Below are 17,706 nucleotides of genomic sequence, written 5' to 3' on the forward strand. Positions count from 1 at the left end.
ATTTAATAACAATTTACAAGCTAGTTTATAGTAAAGTAACAAAGATCTAAGCTGAAATAAACAAGGAAAATAATGTACTTAGAGGCCATTAGTAGACCATAATGTGGTATACACTCTATAGAAGTATATACTTTGCATATTAGGAGTGCATATAGATCATTACTCTTTAATTTGCTGACTCTTCTTCCTCACTGAGACCCTGATTAAGTGTTAACTCAAGTAGAAAGTGGACTTGAACTAAGTTAACATGGGGCTTTTTCACTGCAGACTTGTAATTAACACAGAAAAATGTAATGTGCCTTTTATAGCAGTTTGTCTGGTTACTAAATTTTCTCATACTTTATTACTGTAACCTTTTAGATTTAAATAATATATTTTATTATTTAAATTTTTGTCATGTCAATTTCTTAGTATCTTCAGCTTTGTCCTCACTCATGGTTTATGCACTTCTCAACTTTTACAAATGCAAATAAATCATCTTATTATTCCCATCTTTGGAAATATAGCATTTCTTAAACAATGTAGATACAACTTTTAGATTTACCTAATTTCACAGTTTCTTAATTAGAAAACATTGTAAAGTTTACAAAGCTCGAGGGACAGTGGGAAATAGCAAAAAGAATATTGTATTGCATGAAAAGTAGGAGAACTGAGCTCAGTCTTCAAATTTCCAATACCTTGTACTGGGACCTTGGGCAGATCTTTTCCCTTTGCTTTCAGGATTTATCTTTTAACATCTGCAATTCAAGGGAGTGTTTGCATGCTGTAGAACTCTAGATCCTCCCTGGAAGTTCCAGATTTGCTCCAGTAATAAGAAGTCAAGAGTCAAAAACAGGGAGCTTTTGTATGCCTATTCCTGTTTTAATTAGTGTAGTTCTTTTATCTGTTTTATATAGTGGGCTTCTGTATCATTTTTCATTTCAAAAAATAGCTTCATAGCTTTCACAAAATAAACACCAGGGGATTAGATGATTTCTAAGATTTATCCTGGTTCAAATATACGTTCTCTTCACTACTTGTATTCTCCTTTCTGAATTTGCTAACTGAATATATTCAGATAACAAGAAGTAGATATAAATATATATAATTATATATTTACTCCTTGTTATCTGAATTGTATATAATTTGTGTTATTAATGTACTATAAACTAGTTTTTAAATTGTTATTAAATTTAAATTATGAATATCATTTGTATATTACATATAATAATTATTAATATATTATAGTATTTATATATTACATATAAGTTATAACTAATATATTATTTATATATTATATATTATATTATCCTAATATATATTAGGATTCTCCAGTGAAGGCTTGGTAAATCCAAAATCTACAGGGTAAGCTGGCAGGCTGGAGATACAGGAAAGGGTTGAAGTTCAAATCCAAATACAGTCTGCTGAAGATTCCTTCTTGCTCAGGGGAGGTATACCTTTGTTCTGTTAAGAGCTTCAACTGATTGGATAAGACCCACCCACATTTTGGAGGGTAATTTGCTTTACTCAAAATCTTCTGATTTAAATGTTAATTTTATCCAAAAAAATACCTTCACAGAAACATCAAGAATAATGTTTGACCAAATATATGGGCACCATGGCCTAGCCAAATTGAAACATAAAATTAACCATCATATACTCTGAAGAAAAAAATAGAACATTGTACTTAGATGGTTACTCTTTTGCCAATAGACAATGCATAGGTACTATAAGATAAAATGTTGAGTGGATTTTATTTTACAGAAGATAACAGAATTAGAACATCAAAGTTTTGTTTGGATAAGAAGTAAAACATGCTATTTTTGGAGGTTAAAGCTATTTTGGAGGTTAAAACGGCTTCCGATTTTTAAGTTGAATTGGTTGAAAAAAATTTCTCCCTTTTGAAAAAATGCTGGGTATACTGTTTCCCTCTGTTATTCCTTCCATCTTGTTCATTTGTTGCTATTGTCTTCAGCAACTTATTTTATATTATGGTATTTTATAAGCAGTAAATTAACATACTTCTAGTAGATTGTTTTTATGTAACTTTTATACATTTGTTCATTTGGTAATTGTCCTTAATGTAAAAGGAAAGGGCAAGATAAATTCATTTTGCAGAACAAGGGGAAAATTAAGCAGATGTTCTATTTTACTGATAAGTATAATGAATAGTAAAGATTCCCTTTCCTCTGAGGTCCAAATGAAATTTACATAATTTAGTAATGTATGTCATGGAATACAGATAGTATGTGTAATGCTGTAGTTTCTCTTATATGGGTTCCTCCCCCACAGGATGACATCTTATTGCTTATTAAATTATTCTGTTTCCTGTACCTTAAGAATTTTAGAGATACCCAGATGCTACTGTGCCTTTTACAAAAACTGTTTCACTATGGAATGACATGCATAACATATTTGCTTATAATGACACTGTACTGCCGAATTCCCCAAGCAGCAACAACAGTTTCTCAAGTCCTCCTAACAGCTCATTTGTATTCTTCCAACCTGATACCTTTCCTAAGAACTGCTTCTTATGTTGGGCCAAGGTTATAACTGATTTATCTACTTTGCAGCCTCAGGAAGAGACTGATACTTTATCTCCTGGAAAAGAGATGATGGATGAGACTTTCAATATTTTTTAAGACTGAAAAGGTGTGATATAAAGTTCTGGACATGAGAGTAACAAAATAACTAAAAACTAGGAAAAAGGAGTCAGGGTGAGCAGTGAAGACAACAATCTGATGAGCAATAGTGCTGCCTCCATCTTTCAGGAGGCGGTCAAGGGCCAGCTCAAAACATTCACCAGCTTTTGAGAAAGATGCCACAGTCTGCAAACCAACCTGATTTAGGTTACTTTAGAAATGAGAATGATAAGCTCAAAATAATCTTTGAGATTGTTCTAGTTGACTTTGAGATAGGTTAAAAAAACACATTTACCCATTTCCAGAGGATAAAGGAGAATGGAACAGATTTTTAAAATGTGAATACAGTAATCTCCCCTTAGCTATAACCCCCAGTGAATGCCTGAAACCTCAACTAGTACTGAATTCTGTATATATTATGTTTTTCCTATACATACATACTTTTGATAAAGCTTAATTTATAAATTAGGCACAGTGAGAGATTATCAGCAATAACTAACAATACAATAGAACAATCATAATGATAGCAACAGGAGACAGACAAATTCCTAGGTAGGCAGGGATGAGTCCCTAGGTGAAACCCAATCTTCAAACCAGGGAGAGTTTAAAGCCTGAAAACTCAGCTGCCAGTTCAGGGTAGAGTCCACAACCAGAGTGAGAACTTCTATGCCCGTCTTATCCACTCTCTCTCAATTGGTTCTTTCTGGATGATGCCTTTTAACCAGTTGAATGGTGCTTTTTCCAAGACTACTCATGGACCAATTCGCATGCACTTCCCCATTCTAAGCCCATAGAAACCCCAGACTCAGCCTCACAGATGGCTACCCACTTTCAGGGTCCCCTCTGGTAGCTGTGAGCTTTCCTTCTGTCACTTAATAAAATTCTTCCCTGCCTTACTCACTCTCCAGTGCCTGCATACTTTATTCCTCTTGGTCATGGGAGAAGATCCTGGAACTCACTGAGCTACAGGTGGTGGGAACAAAGAGCTGTAATGCTTGTAGAGCTGCTGGTGGCACGAATGAAAGAGCTGTAACCCTCCCTCCTGATTGCCGAACTGTGAAAGCGATAGAGCTGTGATGATCCTGACCAGCTCACCAAGCTGTGGCCAGTGGGTATAAAAGAGCTGTAACCCTCTCGTTTGCTTACCGAAGTACAGGAACGAAGAAGCTGCTGGGCACCACTACTTCCCTCTCACCAAGCAATGGGAGAGAAAAAGCCTTTGGATGCCATTCCCTCCCACTTGCCCAATGACAAAAGCCACAACAATAACAATATGCCAGCATCACTACTTTTGCACTTTGGGGTCACTATTAAATAAAATAAGGGTTACTTGAACACAAGCACTGTGATACTACAGCAGTCGATCTGACTGAACATCAAGATGGCTACTGTGAGTAACCAGTGGGTAGCGTAGACACTATACTGGACAAATGGGTGAGTCATATCCAGATTCAACCCAGGCAGGTTGGAGAGGGATGGCATGGGATTTCATCATGATACTCAGGATGGCATGCAATTTGAAACTTATGAATTGTTTGCTTTTGGACATTTCCATTTAATGTTTTCAGACTACAGTTGGCCACAAGTAACCAAAGCCATGGAATTCAAAACTGCAAATAAGGGAAGGACTACTCTGCAGTGTTCTATAGTTGAACTAGCATTGCTTTCTCTATGGAGCATTTTCTTCCCTCCTGATTCTCCAAGTTTTGTTAAGACAAAGACTGTATCTTATTTATTTGTGTCTCTCTGGAACCTCACACAGGTCTTGGAATGACATTAAATGCTCAAGAAACATTTGTTAAATTGAGCTAACTAAATTGATTTCTCACTATTTTTATGTTATTTCCAGTTTTTGCTTAAGTTGCTATTGTGGAATCTTAGGATTACTATTATTCATATCTTTTTTAAGGCCCAGAAAGACGTAACTAAGCAGCAGTGACATGAATAGTAACATCATATATTTTTATGAATCAACACACAAAAGAAGAATTAGAGGCAAATTTTAGAATTAAATACAGAACTTTGATCTCTGTATTAAATTTAAGGCTACAAAAACCCTGATATCCTTTCAGTGTCTACCCAAAGAAGACAAATGTTAATTTCCAGTGAGTTCAACCCAGTTTAAATTCCCCAGAATTTTTTCCCTAAACTTTCCCCTAAAGTCAATCAAAAACTCCCCTGTGCCTACTCTGCATCAGTGTTCCGCTTCACCATCGGCATTTGCTTATTTCTAACATTGACCTCGGCACAGAGAGCTAGAATTAGAGATCGGAAGTTCTAAACTGATGATCTGCACCCAAATATGCCCCATGTAGTTGGTTCTATCTGGTATCTTAAACATTAGTGTTTACATTTGGGGTTCCCTATGACCACAGTTTGGTTTAATGATTAGGTAGAGGACTCACAGAATAGAGAAAAGCTATTTTATTCATGATTATGTCTTATTACAGCAAATGGATACAGATTAGAATCAACAATGGAAGAAGTTCATAGGGTAAAGTTCAGGGAACATCAGGCACAAGCTGCTTCTACTTGTCCTCTGCCAACAACAAGGTATGATAACATACAGGGAATATTGTTAACCAGGGCAGCTCACCTGATTTTTGATGTCCAGTGTTTTTGTTGGTTGATCACAAAACTATGGGTGACTGCCTGTGTGCCTGACATTTGTCGCCAGCTCTTCTAGAGGTCAAGCTGATACCACATGGTCCAAAGCCCCAACACTAATTACATTTTAGTATAGACTGTCTGGTGTGGTCCAAGACCCTTATGTAAACAAAATACTCTTGTCGAACAAAATATTCCAAGGCTTTAGAGATTACATTCCAGGAACTAGGCAACCTTTCATTGGAATGGGTAGGATGGGGACAACCGAGACCCGCTGAGTTAATCCTTTCCTGCAACAGTATTAATAGTAAACCTTCAAGGTTTAGGAGATTTCCTATTTAATATGTATTTTGGAATTCTCTAGAAAAACGGGAAGATCTGACCCATGCTTCAACCTGGCTGCCATTGACAGGAACTGGGCAGCTTTTCTTATTTTAGATAAGGTATGTGCTTTCCAATCCACCACAGTCCTTCAGGATTACATCCAGTTCATTTCACTCATTTCACTCAATTACATGACTTTCCCATTTCTTATAAGCATTAGAGTATAGATGATTTGGAAACTAAGAGATGTTGAAAATTCAGGCTCAAATTTAAAAAATCATCCTTCACCTGATGAATTTGTCATCTGTCTCCTCAAGTTGTTTTTCTGTGCTTCTCTGTTCACCATTCTTTTGCCTTATCCGTGGGATAAATTATTATTCTGGGAATATTGTCATCCAAAGGAGGCAGAAGAACCAGAAAATTCCTCTGGAGCAGTAGTTTTCAAAAGTTTTTAGTCTAAGAACTACTGCAGCAGTTAACTATACGCCATCTATTTTTTTGAAGCTCACTCATCCCTTACTCCTTCTAAGCTGCCCTCAGCAGAATTAAAAGAATAAATATAATTTCTCTTTTAATAAGATATTATTCAGTACCATATAGGAACTTAGCCTGGGACTAGGACATAAACTTTGAGATTACATATGACCAGTCTTAAATCACCTATAGCACTTTTTGTTAGAACATATTGTTCTAAGTTACTCTCCTACAACCTGGCTACTTGGTCATAATGAAAGTAGTTCTTAAACCAAAAATGCCATACATTCAGATATTTTGGCATATAGAGACACAGCTGTTTATATACTTTGTTAGGTAAGCTTGTGAAGTCCCAGTCTTCTGTCTTTTTAGATGCTTTGGCCACTTCATTACAAGAATGATTTTTTTTGAGGAACCATATATATCAATACAGAAGTAAGAACAAGGCAACTGAAATTCCTGCTAATCCAAGAGCTCAAAGGAGGACTTTCAAGGATCAAGCCTGATCATTACCTATAAGGGTGCAGGACAGAAGCTTCTAAGATTCTTAGAATCTGTTCAAGTATGTTTAGGAAAAATCATGAAAATATTTTAGCTAATTCATGTCCTGAATACCTCGAGCCTATTTCTGAAATCTATCTTGCTAAATAACAAACCAGTGAAGTTGCTAATAAAAGCCATTTCTGATACTTCCTGTACTGGTTAGTGAGGTCTGAGCTGTTGACGGAGGAGATAAGGCTAACCAAAATGCCTGCAGTGCCCCCCTCGGAATGTTACCTTTCTGAAATAACACCTGCTAACTATCCTTGGAGTCAGTATCCTTACTCCTTTATAGAGTAATTTCTTACATTAGAGTGGAAACTTAAACTCACTGGCATATTAATTTAAATACTACATTGTCTTTGCTGAACTATTTTAAAGCAAATTACATGTATCATAATACCTTTTTAGATGTCTACTGATAATGATTTATAGATCACCCCTTTAGAAAGAGAGCAGATATCACATGCTCTGTTCCCAGTCCCAAGCAGGAGCAGCACTGAAAATGTCCTCGCATATAGGTACCTTCCATATTCTTAAATCTTGTGGTCATTGTGGAGCAAGGAGAGCCCTTATCAGTGAGTTTATGGTTTTTATATTTTAACTCTTTTGCTAATACTTATTTTGAGAAAAAATGCCATTTTTCTTACTTAAAAAGTAATGATTAATAAAAGAATATAACTTATATTACATAGAACACATGGCGGTAATGCAAGAAATCATAATGAAAAACTAGCACCCAGAATATAGGGGTAAAATAATTCTTGGCTTGCAGTAGCATATCTGTTGTTGATGTTTGTTCTTCATAAAAATGGATAAAAAGCATTATAAAACTCAGAAATAATGTGTTAATCTTAGTGCAATAATATGAAAGCAAGATCTCTTTCCTGAGTCATTATCAAGAACTATAAGTTTCATTTATAGCTATGTACTTAAACTCATCAAGAAGCCAATTTTATTACTGAAAGTTTTGCAGGAAAACTAAATTTATTATTGAGTTTGAAACTCTCTTGCCACCAATCTCTTTTCCCTCCACTGAAACAATTGTTTTTACTGCATGAATTTGGATAACTAAATTTTAGGAACATAGGATCACATTATAACACAATAGATTTTAATGTAACACTAATAGTGTATACGAAACTAGAAGAGACAGATGAGAGGGCTTGTGAATATCTGAGCCATTTTTTTCTTTCTTTTTTGATATGGAATCTCGCTCTGTCGCCCAGGGTGGAGTGCAGTGGCGCGATCTCGGCTCACTGCAAGCTCCGCCTCCCAGATTCACGCCATTCTCCTACCTCAGCCTCCCGAGTAGCTGGGACTACAGGCACCCGCCACCTCACCAGGCTAATTTTTTGTATTTTTAGTAGAGACAGGGTTTCACCGTGTTAGCCAGGATGGTCTCGATCTGCAGACCTCATGATCCGCCCTTCTTGGCCTCCCATAGTCTGGGATTACAGGCGTGAACCACTGCGCCCGGCCTCTGAGCCATTTTTTTTAAACCTTGTGATTTTGTCTTTAGCTTATTAACAATTCATTTCTTTTGACGTTTAAAAAGTGTAGGATGGTTTTTCTTAGTTTAAAATTTATATCAAATAAGTACTTGAGCTTACTATTTGTTATCCACATAAAATTGAACATTACATTTTGTATATTTGTATACTCAATCATATAGAATACACATAGAATCGTACACTTACATATACCAGTTATGAATGTTCTTTTCTTCTTGCAAGAGTTCTCCCTTCACACATTCAAATTATATTCATCTTAGAGTTTCTTTTCTTTGCTTCCTCAGACAGCAGCACTCACATTGAAAGTTAAATGTGATGGAGAACATGCATAAAAATACAGTTGGCAAAGGAGCAAAGAAAAAAGGGTGAAAGAAACTCTGCATCAGGGAAAGGGATATTTTATGTGCAGGAACTACAGAAGGCAATATGATGTTGGGTAGTATTTCTCCATCATTTGAAGGACTGTCATAAAATGTGTTAATCATTAAGGGAGACAAACTCTTTTTGGATACCTCATTCATGTGTTATCTTCAAGTAAATCTGAAGCCACTACTTGTTATGCTAGTGATTTCCTGTCTATAATGGAGAAAGAAAGAATTACTATTTCTAATTATGTTACAGTGAAAACCTTGTCGGTGGGGCACGTTGCCTTCACTTGAGAACTGTTTTACTGTTTTTATTTCATGAATGTTAACAGCATACTTTATCAGTTTTGAAAGGTTTCCAGTTAAAGGTTGAAAGTGTGGAGGGGCTGAAGCTGAGGAGTACAAAAGAAAAAATAGACAAGGTCTCAAAATTCTCTTTCCAGTGTTAGCCAGAAAATTCTCTGTATTTTGAATTCTTCCTCTAGAAAAGAATTGAAGGAATTGTGATATGTATTTTTTAAAATATTACTTAACTATATAGGTCTTACTTTTTTGCCCAGGCTGGAGTGCAGTGGTGGGATCACAGCTTCTCACATCCTTGAACTCTTGGACTTCGAGTGTTCCCCCCAAGTAAGCTAGGACTATAGGTATGTGCCACCATGCCCTGTTAATTTAATTTCTTTTTTTTTTTTTTTTTACAGTTGGGGTCTCCCTGTGTTGCCCAGGCTGGTGTTGAACTCTTAGTCTCAAACAATCTTCCCACCTCAGCCTCCCAAAGTGCTAGAATTAGAGGCATGAGCCCCCAAGCATAATCCCATTATTTTATTTTTTATTTTATTTATTTATTTATTTATTTCGAGACGGAGTCTTGCTCTGTCACCCAGGCTTGAGTGCAGTGGCGCAATCTCGGCTCATCACTGCAAGCTCCGCCTCCCGGGTTCACGCCATTTTCCTGCCTCAGCCTCCCAAGTAGCTGGGACTACAGGCGCCCACCACTACGCCTGGCTAATTTTTTGTATTTTTAGTAGAGACGGGGTTTCACCATGCTAGCTAGGATGGTCTCGATCTCATGACCTCATGATCGGCCCACCTCGGCCTCAAATAGTGCTGGGATTACAGGTGTGAGCCACTGCGCCCGGCCCCCCGTTTTTATTTTTAAATATAAAGATGGAGTTCCAGCATTTAGAAAAAAGCTCTTAGTTCATCTTTCTATTAAGCCCAATCAGTATATATCTATTATTTGTTTCAAATTTTGTTACTCTTTTAAATACATCCTTTACCGAACAATAAATTTGTCCATATAAATGCAATTGGCAGAGTCATTTATGAGGACAAAACCGTGAGCTCTAAAAGACCACCATCCACGCTAGCACAGACTAAAAGAGAAAAAAGAGATCACCGTCTGTATCATTTTCATCTTCTTACAACATTCTTAGCCTTACAACATTCCTGTATCATCTTCATCTTACAACATTCCTAGCCCCGATACATAGTAGGAGTTCAATACATGTTTTAGTTTAAAGAAACGCATAAATACTGTCATTGAATACACAATGCATTATCTTATATGATCTTCAAATCCCTGAGATCGGTACCATTTTAATCTCTGTTTTATTAGTGAAGAAATCTTGACCAGTGAGTTCATGTAGCTTACCCAAGGTCATATAATCTAAGTGTATGCTACATTAACTTGTTTTTGCTACAGTGTTCTGAATACTTTTTTAGAAGAAAGAGAAAAATTCAAAGTCTGCAGTGAGAGGGCTTTTTGAGATCTAGTGGTTTTGTTGTTGCAGCCTAGTGATTGGTGGGTAAAAGGTATTCAACAGATTTGCAATGATGTATGAATGCTCTGAGTTTCTGCTTTGGGCAGTGGACTTCCCTTCCCTCCCTCCCTCCCTTCCTTCCTTCCTTCCTTCCCTCCTTCCCTCCCTCCCTCCCTTCCTTCCTTCCTTCCTTCCTTCCTTCCCTCCTTCCCTCCTTCCCTCCTTCCTCCCTCCCTCCTTCCTTGCTTCCTTCCTTCGTTCCCTCTCTTTTTTCTTTCTTTCATTCAATTTTTTTTTGAAGCAAATATTTCCAAATGAGAAAAAGAGAAAAAAAATCTTGGAAATCTTTATTTCTTTTGAGAAGCCTTTTGAATACATAGGAGAAGACATTCTCAGCAATTGTAGGCGGGGGCTCAGGCGTGCATGCTGGTGACTGTTGATAGGTCCAATTATACCATTTCTTTTAACAATGACACCAACTTATTTTCTTTTAATTTTCTACTCAATTTTCTGTTCTAAGTTTAGAATTTTTTTGTAACATTAAACTGTTTTTGAAGCAGTTTCTAAGGAAACCTCTTATGCAAGGCGCTTAAGTCAACAATTAGAAAGTCGTTATGTGTAAATTAAGTGAAATAGGCTGTGTGCCTAGAAGGACAGATGGGAAGGGGCAGTTTCAGAGATTTCAGCTAGTGTGGCCTATATGCTTTTTTTTTTTTTTCTAACAGCCATCTGCAAAACAAGCTTTTCAAGGTCCCCAAGGATGTTTAAGGTCAAATTGTATGAACAGTTTTTAATTATCAAAATTCATGTATAAATAGTCATTTAATATCTTCTTCCCAGATAATACAAACCCTATGATAGCTCATGTACCTGTCTTGTTTCTAACAACCAAATGAACAGAATGTAGCATTTTACCTATGTAAATAAACATTTAATAAATATATAAAATAATACTATAAAAAACACTTCATAGAATGCCTGGCTTAGAGTTGTCACTCAAAAATGTTAGTTATTACAATTTTAGCCACCAATCTTTAACTTCTCTCCTCCTATAGAGCCCTTTACATATTTGTGTTTTCTAGAGCTTCCCTCTCTTTTATATTATACTTTACAATATTCTCTAGGCAATATCATTTACTCCATGGTTTTTGTTTTGTTTTGTTTTGTTTTTCTAGAGACAGGGTCTTGCTCTGTCACCCAGGCTGGAGTGCAGTGGCACCTTCATAGCTCACTGTAGCCTTGACCTCTTGGACTCAAGCAATCCTCCTGCCTCAGCCTCCCAAGTAGCTGGGACTACAGGTGTGCACCACCATGCCTGGCTGCTCCATGGTTTTAACTATCCTCTATGTTCTGACAGTGTAGTGGGGACACTTAATTTATATCAAAATAACAGGGAGATGATCTATGAGGAGTGACATTAAGGCCTGAAACTTTCAGAATGATGATGAGAGTGAGTTTGACTCCTAGAGGCCAGAGGACTGTACCACCACTGTAGGAAACTAAATGCTCTGGACAAGGGTACGTTGGTTTTAAGTCAGCCACTGAACATGAGGTATCTGAAACATGGCGTTGCAAATAAATCCACCACTTACAGCTGCTGTCTCCACTTGTTTTGAAGTCCCATTCTCTCTGATTTGTTCTAGGAATGTCTGGGCTTGACTGAGGCTCTATCTTCTATTGCCATTCATACAAGCCATTGACTAAACTGCACTGATTCTTCACAATGCTGGGAGGAAAATTCATCACCTCTACCCCCAATGCTATAAGCAGCTAAAATGGGACACATCCATATTATTCTGGGTCCCAATGTTAAATCTCTCTGATAGACATTCATATACTTAGCCATTATTCCCAAAGCAAAAGTTAATAGTGCTGTCTTTCACTTTCAAAAATGTCTTGGTTTATATGATAAATTATATGATCACCTCCTTAAAGTTCACCCAAGTTACAGTGATAGGGTGATTGGGAATGGGAATGCTAATTCCAGTCCCGTGATATGCTGACACCTAACCTCTCTCATTACAACTGAGGTCCTGGCATTGAGCCAAGGCCACCAGGTCATGACCAACTTTTCTGTCAACTTGAATGACTTCTTCGGAACCCTTGGTGTACTTTACGGATAGCTGGCCTTAGCTGGGATCTCTTCAGCACTGCAGAGATATTCTATTTGCATTGAATCCAAAAAGATGAGGGATAAGGAGGTCTCTCAATCTCTTTCATCCAGGAAAGCTCTCACTCTTCTAATGTGAATTTAAGCACCTTTTCTCTAGTATACATGAATTATGCATATCAGATAGCATTACTTTGCCAAACCTAGAAACTTTCTACTTTTACATTCTATCATATATCACATGACTAAAATGTGATTATGATTCTGTATGAATGATTCTGTATGGATAAAGATCTGTCCAAGGTTATAGATCATCTCACTCAAAGATTTAGAAGGAGCTCATAACTTTTAAATGACAGCTTCTTTTGCTTTTATTTATGCATACCTATTTATATTATACACACACATTCATATTTATAAGCAATGAAAGAATTTGGAAGGTTATTCTTCAGATGATATTTATAAGAACTATTTTTTCCCCCAGTCAAACTAAGGAATAAAGGAACACATGAAAATCATCCTGGGTACATTTTTACCAGCAAATATTTTTTGAGTACCAGCAATATTCTAGGCACTCTGTGTATAAAGTAACATAAGCAATAAAATAATTGAAATTTGAAAAAAAATCTTTTTTTGTAGTTTGTAACTCTCTAACAAAATTAATTGCACATTCGTCCTTGTCCCGTAGAATATCATTTATTTCCAGTATAGCATATGTCGCACTATATCATAGTCATTTGCTTCATTTTGATTGCCACTGCTAGATTATAATTTCCTTGAGAGGAAACTCTGCTTCTTTATTTTTATAATGCCCAGTGCTTGGCCTATCATAGGTGCTAATTGTTTTTTTTTCCTTGATGCTAATTTCTTAACTTTCCCTCATGTAAATCAATTTAGAGCAAAAATAACTTAGTGGAGTTGAAATCTGTGAGAAATGGCTTCAACAGCAGGCTAAAAAAAAAAAAAAAGACAATTACAGAAATGATTGCCTAAGCAAAAGTGCCCAGAACAGAACTGAAAATAAAATTCCAGACCTTGATGTAAAATGAACTTAAAGCTCAGAGGACAATGTGTAAGTTTCAGAATGATGATAGCTTCCAGGAAACTTATCAGAGTTGCCATATGATGACCTTCAAGTTTACTTCGAGTAAGAACTATGTGTTATCATGTTCATCTATTCTATCTAGATAGTACCTTAAAGTGGATGCTAACTAAATGCTGTAGAAAGAATGGGTCTGCATTTATTATATAATTTGCATTAAGTTTTCTACTAGAAGTAGTATTTATTTTAATGTTTAATGCTTATTTAATAAGAAAGCTATTGCTAACTATAAATAAAATATATGCTTAGGAGTTAATGTTTCTTTATGAGCAGAACAATTATTAGGTGCTCAACACAGGCAAAAGAAAAAAGAAGACAATAATTTCATCTTCTATGATTGGTCTAGCAAAATTAGGCATTTTCCCTCCTATCATTTGTTAGTCTCTCTTTAATGCAGCTCCTATTTCTATGCTGATGTTACTTATAGTTACTTACATACTTGTCAATTTTACTCACTGTGGGCCCCTCAAGGGATCCGTATGTGGCAGCTGAGGTTCTAGCATTGAGCCAGTTTCACCAATCCTTGACCATGTCTTCCAATACTATTTTCTTCTGATACTTACTCAAACTTTGTGAGTCTCAGTTTCCTTGTGTATAAAGTGAGAAAAGTAATACCTTCTCTCATAAGAGTGTTGTGAAGATAAAATTAGATAATATATGAATAAATTACTTAGTGTCACCTAATTTTCTGCATATTTGAAGTCATCACTTCCATAACAATAAAATAAGCCCCCATACTCCTATCAGATAAAGTAGCAAACCCAGTGCCTTTCCGATATTTAATGTGCATTCCCAAGAAAGGTTCTCGTTTCCCCACATCTTGCACTTGGTATCCCTGCTCCAAGGTTTTAGTACACCTTGCTCCCAATCTTAACTATAGCTACTGTTTCTTCTCTATCCCTGTTCTCATAGCTGCTGTTCTCTCTACCCTGGTGTATTAGTCAGGGCTCTCCAGAGAAATATAACCAGTAGGTTTTGATATTATGAGATTTATTATAAGGAATTGACTCATGATTATGGAGGTAATCTAGCCATCTGCAAGCTAGAGACCCAAGAAAGCCAATGGTATAAATTCTAGTCCAAATCTGAAGGCCTAAGAATCAGTTCTGATGGTGTAAGTCCCAGTTCAAGGAAAAGACTGATGTCTTAGCTCAAGCAGTCAGGCAGAAAGAGAATTCACCTTTTTTTTTTTTTTTTTTTTTAACAATTTTCGTTCTATTTGGACCCTCAGTGGATTAGATGATGCCCACCCACATTGGAAAAGACCTTCTGTTTTACTCAGTTGACTAACTCATATTCTAATCTCTTCCAGAAACTCTCTCACAGACATAGCAGTAATAATGTCTAACCACATATCTGGACATCTTATTGCTCAGTCAAGTTGACACGCAAAATTAACCATCACACTTGGTGTGGACATTGCTCCTTCTCCCTCATTCCTTCAAAACAGAATTCACACATCAGTGATACGCTTCATAGATTTTCACTGGTTCCTTAGTAATTTCGGGATTATGAGGCTGAGGTGCTAACTGCCATGGAGAATGGAAACAGCAACCTCAGTATTTATCCTTACTTCCCAGAAATGCATCACTTTTGTCACTTTTGGGGATTTTTGATTGTCTAGGTGTGCCTCTTTTTAAGCCGTGTTCTCCCACCAGGGAGCTGAGTCCACAATCAGGACTGTTGTGTGTGTATGTGTGTGTTGGGAGGTGATGGGAAGGAAGGATGACTTGTATTTAATGAACTCAGCCTTAGAATTTACCTCTGCTTTTGAATGCCCCTTTCAAATGCAAATCCTTGTTCTTAAATGTGTAGTGTCATAAACGGTTTCTCCAATCCTCCTAGATATTCTGTAAGTTCCTACTATCTGTTTACAAAAACACTTTATTGAGTATATTTATATTCAATACAATTTACACATTTTAAGTTTACAGTTGATGAGTTTTGATAAATATATACCTATGTGAAGAGAGAAGAAAAAGATGGCTGAATGAAGGTCTCCACCAATTGTACCCCCTCCAGAGAAACACCAAATTTAACAACTATCTACACAAAAAAAACCTTCATAAGAACCAAATATCAGGTGAGCAATCACAGTACCTTTTTTTAACTTCATATTGCTGAAAGAGGCACCGAAGAGGTTAGAAAAGATAGTTATGAATTGCTGATGCTACCCCTCCCCCATCCTCTGGCAGTAGTTGCATGGAACAGAGAGAGAATCTGTGTATTTAGGGGAAGGAGAGCACAGCGATTGTGGAACTTTGCTTTGAACTCAGTGCTGCCCTGTCACAGCGGAAAGCAAAACAAGGCTGAACTCAGCCAATGCCCATGGAGAGAGCATTTCGATGAGCCCTAGACAAAAGGGAATTACTGATCCCAGCAGTTGGAACTTGAATTGCAGCAAGCCTTGCTACAGTGTGCTAAAGTGCTCTGGGGTTCTAAACATGAAAGGCAGTCTAGGCCACAAGGATTGCAATTTCTAGGCAAGTTCTAGTGCTGTACTGGGCTCAGACTTGGGGAGCATGCAACCTAGGGAGACACCAGCTGGGGTGGCTTAAGGGAGTGATTGTGCCACCCCTCCTACAACCCCAGACAGCACAGCTCACAAAAACAAAAGTGAATCCTTCCTTATGGTGGAGGAAAGAAGAGGGAAGAGTAAAGAGGGCTTTTTATTGCATCTTGCATACAAGAACAGCCACAGTAAGATAGGACACTAGACAGAGTTGTGAGGCCTCCATTCCAGGCCCTTGCTCCTGGATAACATTTCTAGATACGCCGTGGGCCAGAAGGGAAACTGCTACCTTGAAGGGAAGGACCTAGTCCTGGCAGGATCCATTACCTGCTGACTAAAGAAACCTTAAGCACTGAATAACCAGCAGCGATATCCAGGTACTATGCCATGGGCCTTGAGTGAGACTCTGAGACATATTGACTTCTGGTGAGTCTCAGCACATTCCCAGCTGTGGTGGTGAGAGACAGGACTAGCTGGATTTCCTAGGCTGACTAAGAATCCCTAAGCCTAGCTGGGAAGGTGAGCGCATCCACCTTTAAACATAGGGCTTGCCATACAGCACACACCTGACCAATGAGGTAGGAAAGACAGCTCACTAAAATGCTAATTAGCAAAGACAGGAGGTAAAGAAATAGCCAATCATCTATTGCCTGAGAGCACAGTGGGAGGGACAGTGATCAGGATATAAACTCAGGCATTCCAGCCAGCAAGGGCTACCCTCTTTGGGTCCCCTCCCTTTGTATGGGAGCTCTGTTTTCACTCTATTCAGTCTTGCAACTGCACTCTCTTCTGGTCTGCATTTGTTACGGCTCTAGCTGAGCTTTTGCTCTCCATCCACCACTGCTGTTTGGCGCCATCGCAGACTCGCTGCTGACTTCCATCCCTCGGGATCTGGCAGGGTGTCTGCTGTGCTCCTGATCCAGTGAGGCGCCCATTGCCACTCTGATTGGGCTAAAGGCTTGCCATTGTTCCTGCATGGCTAAGTGCCCGGGTTCATCCTAATTGAGCTGAACACTAGTCACTGGGTTCCACAGTTCTCTTCTGTAACCCATGGCTTCTAATAGAGCTATAACACTTAACTGCATGGCCCAAGATTCCATTCTTTGGAATCCGTGAGGCCAAGAACCCTAGGGCAGAGAAAACAAGGCTTGCCACCATCTTGGAAGCAGCCCGCTGCCATTTTGGAAGCTCTTTGAGCAAGGACCCCCCGGTAACATTTTGGTGACCACAAAGGGACCTCCAAAGCGGTGAGTAATATTGGATCACTTTCGCTTGCTATTCTGTCCTATCCTTCCTCAGAATTGGAGGAAAATACCGGGCACCTGTCAGCTGGTTAAAAACGATTAGCGTGGCCACTGGACTTAAGACTCAGGTGTGAGGCTGTCTGGGGAAAGGCGCACCTCACCAGTTCAGAATTATTCTAAGTCAAAAAAGCAAAAAGGTAGCTTACTAACTCAAAAATCTTAAGGTATGGGGCTATTCTGTTAAAAAAAAAAAAAAAAAAGGTAATTTAACACTAACCACTGATAATTCCCTTAACCCAGCAAATTTCCTAACAGGGGATTTAAATCTTAATTACCATACAAAGGTCCGACCAGACCTAGGAGGAACTCCCTTCAGGACAGGATGATAGATGGTTCCTCCCAGGTGATTGAGGAAAAAACCACAATGGGTATTCAGTAGTTGATACGGAGACTCTTGTGAAAGCGCGTTTGAAAAATTCCCTCATAATTGGTCTCCTCAAACGTGTAAGCTGTTTGCACTCAGCCAAGCC

This window comes from Hylobates moloch, unplaced genomic scaffold (assembly GCF_009828535.3).
Source record: "Hylobates moloch isolate HMO894 unplaced genomic scaffold, HMol_V3 SCAFFOLD_2, whole genome shotgun sequence".
In the NCBI taxonomy this organism is placed as follows: Eukaryota; Metazoa; Chordata; class Mammalia; order Primates; family Hylobatidae; genus Hylobates; species Hylobates moloch.